Source organism: Delphinapterus leucas, chromosome 4 (genome assembly GCF_059928025.1).
Source record: "Delphinapterus leucas isolate spDelLeu-1000000601 "Yukka" chromosome 4, BTC_Dleu_Yukka2, whole genome shotgun sequence".
In the NCBI taxonomy this organism is placed as follows: Eukaryota; Metazoa; Chordata; class Mammalia; order Artiodactyla; family Monodontidae; genus Delphinapterus; species Delphinapterus leucas.
The window spans coordinates 115,175,830-115,191,759 of record NC_143132.1 but is presented as its reverse complement, the minus strand read 5'-3'; positions in this window follow the sequence as shown (position 1 = coordinate 115,191,759).

Here is a 15,930-nt window from a genome sequence, read left to right as displayed (position 1 = left end):
ACAGGTTAGGGTACGACAACGGTTTGGGGTGAGCGTACGTTTTAGGGTACGGGTTATGTTAGCGTACGGGTTAGGATTAGGGGAGGGGTTAGGGTAAGGCTTCGGGTTAGGGTTAGGGTTAGGGTTAGGGTTAGGGTTAGGGGACGCAGACGGTTTAGGGTACCGGTTAGGGTACGACAATGGTTTAGGGTGAGCGTACGTGTTAGGGTACGGGTTAGTGTTAGCGTACGGGTTAGGATTAGGGGTCGGGTTAGTGTAAGGCCTCGGGTAAGGGTTAGGGTTAGGGTTAGGGTTAGGGTTAGGGTTAGCAGACGGGGACGGTTTAGGGTACAGGTAAGTGTACGACAATGGTTTAGGGTGAACGTACGTGTTAGGGTACGGTTTAGTGTTAGCGTACGGGTTAGGAGTAGGGGACGGGTTACGGTAAGCCTTCGGGTAAGTGTTAGGGTTTGGGTTAGGGTTAGGGTTAGGGTTAGTGTTAGGGGACGGTTTAGGGTACAGTTTAGGGTACGACAACGGTTTAGGGTGAGCGTACGTGTTAGGGTACGGCTTAGTGTTAGCGTACGGGTTAGGATTAGGGGACAGGTTAGGGTAAGGCTTCGGGTAAGGGTTATAGTTAGGGTTAGGGTTAGGGGACGGAGACGGTTTAGGGTACAGGTTAGGGTACGACAACGGTTTAGGGTGAGCGTACGTGTTAGGATACGGGTTTGTGTTAGTGTACGGGTTAGGATTAGGGGATGGGATAGGGTAAGGCTTCGGGTAAGTATTAGGGTTATTGTTAGGGTTAGGGTTAGAGTTAGGGGACGGGGACAGTTTAGGGTACAGGTTAGGGTACGACAACGGTTTATGGTGAGCGTACGTGTTAGGGTATGGGTTAGTGTTAGCGTACGGATTAGGATTAGGCGACGGGTTAGGGTAAGGCTTCGGGTAAGGGTTAGGGTTAGAGTTAGGGTTAGGGGACGGGGACGGTTTAGGGTACAAGTTAGGGTACAACGGTTTAGGGTGAGCGTACGTGTTAGGGTACGGGTTAATGTTAGCGTATGGGTTAGGATTTGGGGACGGGTTAGGGTAATGCTTTGGGTATGGGTTAGGGTTAGGGTTAGTGTTAGGGTTAGGGGACAGGGACGGTTTAGGGTATAGGTTAGGGTACAACAACGGTTTAGGGTGAGCATACATGTTAGGGTACGGGTTAGTTTTAGCGTACGTGTTAGGAATAGGGGACGGGTTAGGGTAAGGCTTCGGGTAAGGGTTAGGGTTAGCGTTAGGGTTAACGTTAGGGTTAGGGGACGGGGACGGTTTAGGGTACAGGTTAGGGTACGACAATGGTTTAGGGTGAGCTTATATATTAGGGTACGGGATAGTGTTAGCGTACGGTTAAGATTAGGGGACAGGTTAGTGTATAGCTTCGGTTAATGTTTAGGGTTAGGGTTAGGGTTAGGGGATGGGGACGGTTTAGGGTACAGGTTAGGGTAAGACAACGGTTTAGGGTGAGCGTACGTGTTAGGGTACGGTTTAGTGTTAGCGTACGGGTTAGGATTAGGGGACGGTTTAGGGTAAGGCTTCGGGTAAGTGTTAGGGTTTGCGTTAGGTTTAGGGTTAGGGTTAGGGGATGGTTTAGGGTACAGGTTAAGGTACGACAATGGTTTAGGGTGAGCGTACGTTTTAGGGTACGGGTTAGTGTTAGCGTATGGGTTAGGATTAGGGGACGGGTTACGATAAGGCTTCGGGTAAGGTTTAGGGTTAGGGTTAGGGTTAGCATTAGGGTTAGGGGACGGGGACGGTTTAGGGTACAGGTTAGGGTACGACAACGGTTTAGTGTGAGTGTACGTGTTAGGGTACGGGTTAGTGTTAGCCTACAGGTTAGGATTATGGGACGGGTTAGGGTAAGGCTTCGGGTAAGGGTTAGGGTAAGGGTTAGGGTAAGCGTTAGGGTTAGGGGATGGGGACATTTTAGGGTACAGGTTAGGGTACGACAATGGTTTAGGGTGAGCGTACGTATTAGGGTACGGGTTAGTGTTAGCGTACGGCTTAGGATTAGGGGACAGGTTGGGGTAAAGCTTCGGTTAATGGTTAGGGATAGTTTTAGGGCTAGGGGACGGGGATGGGGACGGGTACGGTTTAGTATTCAGGTTAGGGCACGACAACTGTTTAGGGTGAGCGTACGTGTTAGGGTATGGGCTAGTGTTAGCGTACGGGTTAGAACTAGGGGACGGGTTAGGGTAAGGCTTCGGGTAAGGGGTACGGTTAGGCTTAGGGTTAGGGTTAGGGGACGGGGACGGTTTAGGGTACAGGTAAGGGTACGCCAACGTTTTAGGGTGAGCGTACGTGTTAGGGTACGGGTTAGGATTACGGGACGGGTATGGTAAGGCTTCGGGTAAGGTTTATGGTTAGGGTTAGGGTTAGGGTTAGGGTTAGGGGACGGGGACGGTTTAGGGTAAAGGTTAGGGTAAGACAACGGTTTAGGTTGAGCGTACATGTTAGGGTATGGTTTAGTGTTAGCGTACGGGTTAGGTTTAGGGGACGGTTTAGTGTAAGGCTTCAGGTAAGGCTTAGGTTTTGGGTTAGGTTTAGTGTTAGGGTTAGGGGACGGGGACGCTTTAGTGTACAGGTTAGGGTACGACAACGGTTTAGGGTGAGCGTACGTGTTAGGGTACGGGTTAGTGTTAGCGTACGGGTTAGGATTAGGGGACGGGTTAGGGTAAGGCTTCGGGTAAGAGTTAGGGTTAGGGTTAGGGTTAGGGGACGGAGACGGTTTAGGGTACAGATTAGGGTACGACAACGGTTTAGGGTGAGCGTACGTGTTAGGGTATGGGTTAGTGTTAGCGTACGGGTTAGGATTAGGGGACGGTTTAAGGTAAGGCTTCGGGTAAGGGTTAGGGTTAGGATTGGGTTTAGTGTTAGGGTTAGGGGACGGGGACGGTTTAGGTTACAGGTTAGGGTACTACAACGGTTTAGGGTGAGCGTACGTGTCAGGGTACGGGTTAGTGTTAGCGTACGGGTTAGGATTAGGGGCGGGTTAGGCTAAGGCTTCGGGTAAGGGTTATGGTAAGGGTGAGGGTTAGGGTTAGGGGACAGGGACGGTTTAGGGTACAGGTTAGGGTACGACTACGGTTTAAGGTGAGCGTACATGTTAGGGTACGGGTTAGTGTTAGCGTACGGTTTAGGATTAGGGGACGGATTAGGGTAAGGCTTCGGGTAAGGGATAGGGTTAGGCTTAGGGTTAGGTTTAGGGTTAGGCGACGGGGACGGTTTAGGGTACAGGTTAGTGTACAACAAAGGTGTAGGGTGAGCGTACGTGTTAGGGTACGGGTTAGTGTTAGCTTACGGGTTAGGATTAGGGGATGGGTTAGGGTAAGGCTTCGGGTAAGGGTTAGGGTTAGGGTTAGGGTTAGGGATAGGGGACGGGGACGGTTTACGGTACAGGTTAGGGTACGACAACGGTTTAGGGTGAGCGTACGTGTTAGGATACGGGTTAGTGTTAGCGTACGGGTTAGGATTACGGGACGGGTTAGTGTAAGGCTTCGGGTAAGGGTTAGGGTTAGGGTTAGGGGACGGGGACGGGGACGGGGACGGTTTAGGGTACAGGTTAGGGTACGACAACGGTTTAGGGTGAGCGTACGTGTTAGGGTACCGGTTAGTGTTAGCGTATGGCTTAGGATTAGGCGACGGGTTAGGGTAAGGCTTCGGGTAAGGGTTAGGGTTAGGGTTAGGGTTAAGTTTAGGGTTAGGGGACGGGGACGGTTTAGGGTACAGGTTAGGGTACGACAACGGTTTAGGGTGAGCGTACGTGTTAGGGTACAGTTTAGTGTAAGCGTATGGTTTAGGATTAGGGGACGGGTTAGGGTAAGGCTTCGGGTAAGGCTTAGGGTTAGGGTTAAGGTTAGCGTTAGGGTTAGGGAAAGGGGACGGTTTAGGGTACAGGTTAGGGTACGAAAACGGTTTAGGATGAGCGTACGTGTTAGGGTACTGGTTAGTGTTAGCATACGGGTTAGGAATGGGAAGGGTTAGGGTGAGGCTTCGGGTAAGTGTTAGGGTTAGGGTTAGGGGACGGGGATGGGGACGGTTTAGTGTTCAGGTTAGGGTACGACAATGGTTTAGGGTGAGCGTACGTGTTAGGGTATGGGTTTGTGTTAGCGTACGGGTTAGGATTAGGGGACGGGTTAGGGTAAGGCTTCGGGTAAGGTTTAGTGTTAGGGTTATGGTTATGGTTAGGGGACGGGGACGGTTTACGTTACAGGTTAGGGTACGACAACGGTTTATCGTGTGCTTACGTATTGGGGTACGGGTTAGTGTTAACGTACGGGTTAGTATTAGGGGACGGTTTAGGGTAAGGCTTCTGGTAAAGGTTAAGGTTAGGGTTAGGGTTAGGGTTAGGGGACGCAGACGGTTTAGGGTGAGCGTACGTGTTAGGGTACGGGTTAGTGTTAGCGTATGGTTTAGGATTAGGGGTCGGGTTAGTGTAAGGCTTTGGGTAAGGGTTAGGGTTAGGGTTAGGGTTAGGGTTAGGGTTAGCGGACGGGGACGGTTTAGGGTACAGGTAAGTGTACGACAATGGTTTAGGGTGAGCGTACGTGTTAGGGTACGGTTTAGTGTTAGCGTACGGGTTAGGATTAGGGGACGGGTTACGGTAAGCCTTCGGGTAAGTGTTAGGGTTTGGGTTAGGGTTAGGGTTAGGGTTAGTGTTAGGGGACGGTTTAGGGTACAGGTTAGGGTACGACAACGGTTTATGGTGAGCGTACGTGTTAGGGTATGGGTTAGTGTTAGCGTACGGATTAGGATTAGGCGACGGGTTAGGGTAAGGCTTCGGGTAAGGGTTAGGGTTAGGGTTAGGGTTAGGGGACGGGGACGGTTTAGGGTACAGGTTAGGGTACAATGGTTTAGGGTGAGCGTACGTGTTAGTGTACGGGTTAATGTTAGCGTATGGGTTAGGATTAGGGGACGGGTTAGGGTAATGCTTTGGGTATGGGTTAGGGTTAGGGTTAGTGTTAGGGTTAGGGGACGGGGACGGTTTAGGGTATAGGTTAGGGTACAACAACGGTTTAGGGTGAGCATACATGTTAGGGTACGGGTTAGTTTTAGCGTACGGGTTAGGAATAGGGGACGGGTTAGGGTAAGGCTTCGGGTAAGAGTTAGGGTTAGCGTTAGGGTTAACGTTAGGGTTAGGGGACGGGGACGGTTTAGGGTACAGGTTAGGGTACGACAATGGTTTAGGGTGAGCTTATATATTAGGGTACGGGTTAGTGTTAGCGTACGGGTTAAGATTAGGGGACAGGTTAGTGTATAGCTTCGGTTAATGGTTAGGGTTAGGGTTAGGGTTAGGGGACGGGGACGGTTTAGGGTACAGGTTAGGGTAAGACAACGGTTTAGGGTGAGCGTACGTGTTAGGGTACGGTTTAGTGTTAGCGTACGGGTTAGGATTAGGGGACGGTTTAGGGTAAGGCTTCGGGTAAGTGTTAGGGTTTGGGTTAGGTTTAGGGTTAGGGTTAGGGGATGGTTTAGGGTACAGGTTAAGGTACGACAATGGTTTAGGGTGAGCGTACGTTTTAGGGTACGGGTTAGTGTTAGCGTATGGGTTAGGATTAGGGGACGGGTTACGATAAGGCTTCGGGTAAGGTTTAGGGTTAGGGTTAGGGTTAGCATTAGGGTTATGGGACGGGGACGGTTTAGGGTACAGGTTAGGGTACGACAACGGTTTAGTGTGAGTGTACGTGTTAGGGTACGGGTTAGTGTTAGCCTACAGGTTAGGGTTATGGGACGGGTTAGGGTAAGGCTTCGGGTAAAGGTTAGGGTAAGGGTTAGGGTAAGCGTTAGGGTTAGGGTATGGGGACATTTTAGGGTACAGGTTAGGGTACGACAATGGTTTAGGGTGAGCGTACGTATTAGGGTACGGGTTAGTGTTAGCGTACGGCTTAGGATTAGGGGACAGGTTGGGGTAAAGCTTCGGTGAATGGTTAGGGATAGTTTTAGGGCTAGGGGACGGGGATGGGGACGGGTACGGTTTAGTATTCAGGTTAGGGCACGACAACTGTTTAGGGTGAGCGTACGTGTTAGGGTATGGGTTAGTGTTAGCGTATGGGTTAGAACTAGGGGACGGGTTAGGGTAAGGCTTCGGGTAAGGGGTACGGTTAGGCTTACGGTTAGGGTTAGGGGACGGGGACGGTTTAGGGTACAGGTAAGGGTACGCCAACGGTTTAGGGTGAGCGTACGTGTTAGGGTACGGGTTAGTGTAAGCGTACGGGTTAGGATTACGGGACGGGTATGCTAAGGCTTCGGGTAAGGTTTATGGTTAGGGTTAGGGTTAGGGTTAGGGTTAGGGGACGGGGACGGTTTAGGGTAAAGGTTAGGGTAAGACAACGGTTTAGGGTGAGCATACATGTTAGGGTATGGTTTAGTGTTAGCGTACGGGTTAGGATTAGGGGACGGTTTAGTGTAAGGCTTCAGGTAAGGGTTAGGTTTTGGGTTAGGTTTAGTGTTAGGGTTAGGGGACGGGGACGCTTTAGTGTACAGGTTAGGGTACGACAACGGTTTAGGGTGAGCGTACGTGTTAGGGTACGGGTTAGTGTTAGCGTACGGGTTAGGATTAGGGGACGGTTTAGGGTAAGGCTTCGGGTAAGAGTTAGGGTTAGGGTTAGGGGACGGGGACAGTTTAGGGTACAGATTAGGGTACGACAACGTTTTAGGGTGAGCGTATATGTTAGGGTACGGGTTAGTGTTAGCGTACGGGTTAGGATTAAGGGACGGGTTAGGGTAAGGCTTCGGGAGAGGGTTAGGGTTAGGGGTAGGGTTAGGGTTAGGGTTAGTGGACGGGGACGGTTTAGGGTACAGTTTAGGATACGACAACGGTTTAGGGTGAGCGTACGTGTTAGGGTATGGGTTAGTGTTAGCGTACGGGTTAGGATTAGGTGACCGGTTAGGTTAAGGCTTCGGGTAGGGGTTAGGGTTAGGTTTTGGGTTAGGTTTAGGGGACGGGGACGGTTTAGGGTACAGGTTAGGGTACGACAATGGTTTAGGGTGAGCGTACGTGTTAGGGTAAGGGTTAGTGTTAGCGTACGGGTTAGGATTACGGGACGGGTTAGGGTAAGCCTTCGGGTAAGTGTTAGGTTTTGGGTTAAGGTTAGGTTTAGGGTTAGGGGACGGGGATGGTTTAGGATACGGTTTAGGGTACGACAACGTTTTAGGGTGAGCGTACGTGTTAGGGCATTGGTTAGGGTTAGCGTATGGTCTAGGATTAGGGGACGGGTTAGGTTAAGGCTTCGGGTAAGGGTTTGGGTTAGGGTTAGTGTTAGGGTTCGGGGACGGGGAAGGTTTAGGGTACAGGTTAGGGTACGACTACGGTTTAGGGTGAGCGTACGTGTTAGGGAACGGGATAGTGTTAGCGTACGAGTTAGGATTAGGGGACGGGTTAGGGTAAGGCTTCGGGTAAGGGTTAGGGTTAGGGTTAGGGTTAGGGTTAGGGTTAAGTGACGGGGACGGTTTAGTGTACAGGTTAGGGTACGTCAACGGTTTAGGGTGAGCGTACGTGTTAGGGTACAGATTAGTGTTAGCGTACGGTTTAGGATTAGGGGACGGGTTAGGGTAAGACTTCGGGTAAGTGTTAGGGTTACGGTTAGGGTTAGGGGACGGGGACGGTTTAGTGTACAGGTTAGGGTATGAAAACGGTTCAGGGTGCGCGTACGTGTTAGGGTATGGGTTAGTGTTAGGGTACGGGTTAGGATTAAGGGACGGGTTAGGGTAAGGCTTCGGGTAAGGTTTAGACATAGGTTTAGGTTTAGCGTTAGGCTTAGGGGACGGGGACGGTTTAGGGTACAGGTTAGTGTACGACAACAGTTTAGGGTGAGCGTATGTGTTAGGTTACGGGTTAGTGTTAGCATAAGGGTTAGGATTAGGGGACGGTTTAGGGTAAGGCTTCGGGTAAGGATTAGGGTTAGGTTTGGGTTTAGCGTTAGGGTTAGGGGACGGGGACGGTTTAGGTTACAGGTTAGGGTACTACAACGGTTTAGGGTGAGCGTACGTGTTAGGGTACGGGTTAGTGTTAGCGTACGGGTTAGGATTAGGGGCGGGTTAGGCTAAGGCTTCGGGTAAGGGTTACGGTAAGGGTTAGGGTTAGGGTTAGGGGACAGGGACGGTTTAGGGTACAGGTTAGGGTACGACAATGGTTTAGGGTGAGCATACATGTTAGGGTACGGGTTAGTGTTAGCGTATGGGTTAGGATTAGGGGACGGGTTAGGGTAAGGCTTCGGGTAAGGGATAGGGTTAGGGTTAGGGTTAGGGTTAGGGTTAGGCGACGGGGACGGTATAGGGTACAGGTTAGTGTACAACAACGGTGTAGGGTGAGCGTACGTGTTAGGTTACGGGTTAGTGTTAGCGTACGGTTAAGGATTAGGGGATGGGTTAGGGTAAGGCTTCGGGTAAGGGTTAGGGTTAGGTTTAGGTTTAGGGTTAGGGGACGGGGACGGTTTCGGGTACAGGTAAGCGTACGACAACGGTTTAGGGTGAGCGTACGTGATAGGGTACGGGTTAGTGTTAGCGTACGTGTTAGGATTAGGGGACGGGTTAGAGTAAGGCTTCGGGTAAGTGTTAGGGTTAGGGTTAGGGGACAGGGACGGTTTACGGTACATGTTAGGGTACGAGAACGGTTTAGGGTGAGCGTACGTGTTAGGATACGGGTTAGTGTTAGCGTACAGGGTAGGATTACGGGACGGGTTATTGTAAGGCTTCGGGTAAGGGTTAGGGTTAGGGTTAGGGGATGGGGACGGGGACGGGGACGGTTTAGGGCACAGGTTAGGGTACGACAACGGTTTAGGGTGAGCGTACGTGTTAGGATACTGGTTAGTGTTAGCGTATGGGTTAGGATTCGGCGACGGTTTAGGGTAAGGCTTCGGGTAAGGGTTAGGGTTAGGGTTAAGGTTAGGGTTAGGGGACGGGGACGGTTTAGGGTACAGGTTAGGGTATGACAACGCTTTAGGGTGAGCGTACGTGTTAGGGTACAGTTTAGTGTTAGCGTATGGTTTAGGATTAGGGGACGGGTTAGGGTAAGGCTTCGGGTAAGGGTTAGGGTTAGGGTTAAGGTTAGCGTTAGGGTTAGGGAACGGGGACGGTTTAGGGTACAGGTTAGGGTACGACAACGGTTTAGGATGAGCGTACGTGTTAGGGTACGGTTTAGTGTTAGCGTACGGGTTAGGATTAGGGGATGAATTAGAGTAAGACTTCGTGTAAGGGTTAATATTAGGGTTAGGGTTAGCGTTAGAGTTAGGGGACGGGGACGGTTTAGGGTAAAGGTTAGGGTACGACAACGGTTTAGGGTAAGCGTACGTATTAGGGTACGGGTTAGTGTTAGCGTACGGGTTAGGATTAGGGGACGTGTTAGGGTTAGGGTTAGGGGACGGGGACGGGTACGGGGACGGTTTAGTATTCAGGTTAGCGTACGACAACGGTTTAGGGTGAGCGTACGTGTTAGGGTATGGGTTAGTGTTAGCGTACGGGTAGGATTAGGGGACGCGTTAGGGCAAGGCTTCGGGTAAGGGTTAGGGTTAGGGTTAGGGTTAGGGGACAGGGATGGTTTAGGGTACATGTTAGGGTAGGACAACCGTTTAGGGTGAGCGCACGTTTTAGGGTACGAGTTAGTGTTAGCGTACGGGTTAGGATTAGGGGACGGGTTAGGGTAAGGCTTCGGGTAAGGGTTAGGCTTAGGGTTAGGGTTAGGGGACGGGTACGGTTTAGGGTACAGGTTAGGGTACGACAACGGTTTAGGGTGAGCGTACGTGTTAGGGTACGGGTTAGTGTTAGCGTACGGGTTAGAATTAGGGGATGGTTTAGGGTAAGGATTCGGGTAAGGGTTAGGCTTAGGGTTAGGGTTAGGTTTAGGGTTAGGGGACGGGGACGGTTTAGGGTACAGGTTAGGACATGACAATGGTTTAAGGTGAGCGTACCTGTTAGGGTACGGGTTAGTGTTAGCGTACGGGTTAGGATTAGGTGACGGGTTAGGGTAAGTCTTCGGGTAGGGGTTAGGGTTAGGGTTAGGGTTAGGGTTAGGGGACGGGGACGGTTTAGGGTACAGGTTAGGGTACGACAACGGTTTAGGGTGAGCGTACGTGTTAGGGTACGGGTTAGTGTTAGGTTACGGGTTAGGATTAGGGGACGTGTTAGGGTAAGGCTTCGGGTAAGGGTTAGGGTTAGGGTTAGGGTTAGCGTTAGGGTTACGGGACGGGGACGATTTAGGGTACAGGTTAGGGTAACAACGGTTTAGTGTCAGCGTACGTGTTAGGGCACGGGCTAGTGTTAGTGTACGGGTTAGGATTAGCGGACGGGTTAGAGGAAGGCTTCGGGTAAGGGTTAGGGTTAGGGTTAGGGTTAGCGTTAGGATTAGGGAATGGGGACTGTTTATGGTACAGGTTAGGGTACGACAACGGTTTAGGTTGAGCATACGTGCTAGGGTACTGGTTAGTGTTAGCGTACGGGTTAGGATTAGGGGAGGGTCAGGGTAAGGCTTCGGGTAAGGGTTAGGGTTAGGGTTAGGGGACGGGGATGGGGACGGGGACGGTTTAGTGTTCAGGTTAGGGTACGAAAAGGGTTTAGGTTGAGCGTACGTGTTAGGATATGGGTTTGTGGTAGCGTATGGGTTAGGATTAGGGGACGGGTTAGGGTAAGGCTTCGGGTAAGGTTTAGTGTTAGGGTTAGGGTTATGGTTAGGGGACGGGGACGGTTTACGGTACAGGTTAGGGTACGACAATGGTTTATCGTGTGCGTATGTATTAGGGTACGGGTTAGTGTTAAAGTACGGGTTAGGATTAGGGGACGGGTTAGGGTAAGGCTTCGGGTAAGGGTTAGGCTTAGGCTTAGGGTTAGCGTTAGGGTTAGGGGATGGGGACGGTTTAGGGTACAGGTTAGGGTACGACAACGGTTTAGGGTGAGCGTACGTGTTAGGTTACGGGTTAGTGTTAGCGTACGGGTTAGGATTAGGGGATGGGTTAGGTTAAGGCTTTGGGTAAGGGTTAGGGTTAGGGTTAGGGTTAGGGTTAGGGTTAGGGGACGGGGACGGTTTAGGGTACAGGCTAGGGTACGACAACGGTTTAGCGTGAGCGTACGTGTTAGAGTACGGGTTAGTGTTAATGTACGGGTTAGGATTAGGGGAAGGGTTAGGGTAAGGCTTCGGGTAGGGGTTAGGGTTAGGGTTAGGGTTAGGGTTAGGGGACGGTGACGGTTTAGGGTACAGGTTAGGGTACGACAAACGTTTAGGGTGAGCGTACCTGTTAGCGTACGGGTTAGTGTTAGTGTACGGGTTAGGATTAGGGGACGGGTTAGGGTAAGGCTTCGGGTAAGGGTTAGGGTTAGGGTTAGGGTTAGGGTTAGGGTTAGGGGATGGGGACAGTTTAGGGTACAGATTAGGGTACGACAACGGTTTAGGGTGAGCGTACGTGTTAGGGTACGGGTTAGTGTTAGGTTACGGGTTAGGATTAGGGGACGGGTTAGGGTAAGGCTTCGGGTAAGGGTTAGCGTTAGGGTTAGCGTTAGCGTTAGGATTACGGGACGGGGAGATTTAGGGTACAGGTTAGGGTAACAACGGTTTAGTGTGAGCGTACGTGTTAGGGTACGGGTTAGTATTAGCGTACGGGTTAGGATTAGCGGACGGGTTAGAGGAAGGCTTTGGGTAAGGGTTAGGGTTAGGGTTAGGGTTAGCGTTAGGATTAGCGGACGGGGACTGTTTATGGTACAGGTTAGGGTAAGGCAACGGCTTAGGTTGAGCATACGTGTTAGGGTACTGGTTAGTGTTAGCGTACGGGTTAGGATTAGGGGAGGGTTTGGGTAAGGCTTCAGGTAAGGGTTAGGGTTAGGGGACGGGGCAGTTTAGGGTACAGTTTAGGGTAAGACAACGGTTTAGGGTGAGCGTACGTGTTAGGGTACGGTTTAGTGTTAGCGTACGGGTTAGGATTAGGGGACGGTTTAGGGTACAGTTTAGGGTAAGACAATGGTTTAGGGTGAGCGTACGTGTTAGGGTACGGTTTAGTGTTAGCGTAAGGGTTAGAACTAGGGGACGGGTTAGGGTAAGGCTTCGGGTAAGGGGTACGGTTAGGCTTAGGGTTAGTGTTAGGGGACGGGGATGGTTTAGGGTACAGGTAAGGGTACGACAACGGTTTAGGGTGAGCGTACGTGTTAGGGTACGGGTTACTGTTAGCGTACGGGTTAGGATTAGTGGACGGGTTAGGGTAAGGCTTCGGGAGAGTGTTATGGTTAGGGGTAGGGTTAGGGTTAGGGTTAGGGGACGGTTTAGGGTACAGGTTATGGTACGACACGGTTTAGGGTGAGCGTACGTGTTAGTGTACGGGTTAATGGTAGCGTACGAGTTAGGATTAGGGGACAGGTTAGGGTAAGGCTTCGGGTAAGGGTTAGGTTTAGGGTTAGGGTTAGGGGACGGGGACGGTTTAGGGTACAGGTTTGGGTACGACAACGGTTTAGGGTGAGCGTACGTGTTAGGGTACAGATTAGTGTTAGCGTACGGGTTAGGATTAGGGGATGGGTTAGCGTAAGGCTTTGGGTAACGGTTAGGTTTAGGGTTAGGGTTAGCGTTAGGGTTAGGGGATGGGGACGGTTTAGGGTACAGGTTAGGATACGACAACGGTTTCGGGTGAGCGTACGTGTTAGGGTACGGATTAGTGTTAGCGTACATGTTAGGATTAGGGGACGGGTTAGGGTAAGGCTTCGGGTAAGGGTTAGGGTTAGGGTTAGGGTTAGGGGACGGAGACGGTTTAGGGTACAGGTTAGGGTACGACAACGGTTTAGGGTGAGCGTACGTGTTAGGATACGGGTTAGTGTTAGCGTACGGGTTAGGATTAAGGGACGGGTTAGGGTAAGGCTTCGGGTAAGGGTTAGTGTTAGGGTTAGGGTTAGGGTTAGGGTTAGGGTACGGGGACGCTTTAGGGTACAGGTTAGGGTACGACAACGGTATAGGGTGAGCGTACGAGTTAGGGTATGGGTTAGAGTTAGCGTACGGGTTAGGATTAGTGGACGGTTAAGGGTAAGGCTTCGGGTAAGGGTTAGGGTTAGGGTTAGGTTTAGGGTTAGGGTTCGGGGACGGGGACGCTTTAGGGTACAGGTTAGGTTACGACAACGGTTTAGCGTGAGCGTACGTGTTAGGGTACGGGTTAGTGTTAGCGTACGGGTTAGGATTACGGAACAGGTTAGGTTAAAGCTTTGGGTAAGGGTTAGGGTTAGCGTTAGGGTTAGGGTTAGGGTTAGGGTTAGGGTTAGGGTTAGGGGACGGGGACGGTTTAGGGTACAGGTTAGTGTATGACAACGGTGTAGGGTGAGCGTACGTCTTAGGGTACGGGTTAGTGTTAGCGTACGGGTTAGGTTTAGGGGATGGGTTAGTGTAAGGCTATGGGTAAGTTTTAGGGTTAGGGTTAGGATTAGGGTTAGGGGACGGAGACGGTTTAGGGTACAGGTTAGGGTACGACAACGGTTTAGAGTGAGCGTACGTGTTAGGTTACGGGTTACTGTTAGCGTACGGGTTAGGATTAGGGGAGGGGTTAGGGTAAGGCTTCGGGTAAGGTTTATGCTTAGGGTTAGGGTTAGCGTAAGGGTTAGGGGACGGGGACGGTTTAGGGTACACGTTAGGGTACGACAACGGTTTCGGGTGAGCGTACGTGTTAGGTTACGTGTTAGTGTTAACGTACGGGTTAGGATTAGGGGACGGGTTAGGGTAAGGCTTCGGGTAGGGGTTAGTGTTAGGGTTAGGGCAAGCGTTAGGTTCAGGGGATGGGGACGGTTTAGGGTACAGGTTAGAGTACGACAACGGTTTTGTGTGAGCGTACGTGTTAGGGTATGGGTTAGTATTAGCGTACGGGTTAGGATTAGGGATCGGGTTAGGGTAAGGCTACGTGTAAGTGTTAGGTTTAGGGTTAGGGTTAGGGTTAGGGTTAGGGTTAGGGGACGGGGATGCTTTAGGGTACGGGTTAGGGTACAACAACGGTTTACGGTTAGCGTACGTGTTAGGGTACGGGTTAGGGTTAGCGTATGGTTTTGGATTAGGGGACGGGTTAGGTTAAGGCTTCGGGTAAGAGTTAGGGTTAGTGTTTGGGTTAGGGTTAGGGGATGGGGAAGGTTTAGGGTACAGGTTAGGGTACGACAATGGTTTAGGGTGAGCGTACGTGTTAGGGTACGGGTTAGTGTTAGCGTACGGGTTAGGATTAGGGGTCGGGTAACGGTAAGCCTTCAGGTAAGGGTTAGGGTTTGGGTTAGGCTTAGGGTTAGGGTTATGGTTAGGGGACGGTTTAGGGTACAGGTTAGGGTACGCCAACGGTTTAGGGTGAGCGTACGTGTTAGGGTACGGCTTAGTGTTAGCGTACGGGGTAGGATTAGGGGACGGGTTAGGGTAAGGCTTCGGTTAAGGGTTATAGTTAGGGTTAGGTTTAGGGGACGGGGACGGTTTAGGGTACAGGTTAGGGTATGACAACGTTTTATGTTGAGCGTACGTGTTAGGGTATGGGTTAGTGTTAGCGTACGAGTTAGGATTAGGGGACGGGTTAGGGTAAGGCTTCGGGTAAGGATTAGTGTTAGGGTTAGGGTTAGGGATAGGTGACGGGGACGGTTTAGGGTACAGGTTAAGGTACGACAACGGTTTAAGGTGAGTGTACGTATTAGGGTACGGGTTAGTGTTAGCACACGGGTTAGGATTAGGGGACGGGTTAGGGTAAGGCTTCGGGTAAGGGTTAGGGTTAGAGTTAGGGTTAGCGTTAGGGTTCGGGGACGGGGACGCTTTAGGGTACAGGTTAGGGTACGACAAAGGTTTAGGGTGAGCGTACGTGTTAGGGTACGGGTTAGTGTTAGCGTACGGTTTAGGATTACGGGACAGGTTAGGGTAAGGCTTCCGGTAAGGTTTAGGGTTAGGTTAGGGTTAGGGTTAGTTTTAGGTTTAGGGTTAGGGGACGGGGACGGTTTAGGATACAGGTTAGTGTACGACAACGGTGTAGGGTGAGCGTACGTGTTAGGGTACGGTTTAGTGTTAGCATACGGGTTAGGATTAGGGGATGGGTTAGGGTAAGGCTATGGGTAAGGGTTAGGGTTAGGGTTAGGGTTAGGGGACGGGGACCGTTAGGGTACAGGTTAGGGTACGACAACGGTTTAGGGTGAGCGTACGTGTTTGGGTACGGGTTAGTGTTAGCGTACGGGTTAGGATTAGGGGACAGGTAAGGGTAAGACTTCGGGTAAGGGTTAGGGTTAGTGTTAGGGTTAGGGTTAGTGTTAGGGGACGGGGACGGTTTAGGGTACAGGTTAGGGTATAACAACGGTTTAGGGTGAGCGTACGTGTTAGGGTACGGGTTAGTGTTAGCGTACGGGTTAGGATTAAGGGAGGGTAAGGGTAAGGCTACGGGTAAGGGTTAGGCTTAGGGTTAAGGTTAGCGTTAGGGTTAGGGGACGGGGAGGGTTTAGGGTACAGGTTAGGATACGACAACGGTTTCGGGTGAGCGTACGTGTTAGGGTACGGGTTAGTGTTAGCGTACCGGTTAGGATTAGGGGACGGGTTAGGGTAAGGCTTCGGGTAAGGGTTAGGGTTAGGGTTAGGGTTAGCGTTAGGGTTAGGGGATGGGGACGGTTTATGGTACAGGTTAGAGTACAACAACGGTTTTGGGTGAGCGTACGTGTTACGGTATGGGTTAGTGTTAGCGTACGTGTTAGGATTAGCGGACGGGTTAGGGTAAGGCTTCGGGTAAGTTTTAGGGTTAGGGTTAGGGTTAGGGTTAGTGTTAGGGTTAGGGGACGGGGATGGTTTAGGGTACGGGTTAGGGTACGACTACGGTTTAGGGTGAGCGTACGTGTTATGGTACGGGTTAGGGTTAGCGTATGGTTTAGGATTAGGGGACGGGTTAGGTTACGGCTTTGGGTAAGGGTTACGGTTAGGGTTAGGGTTAGGGTTAGGGGACGGGGAGGCTTTAG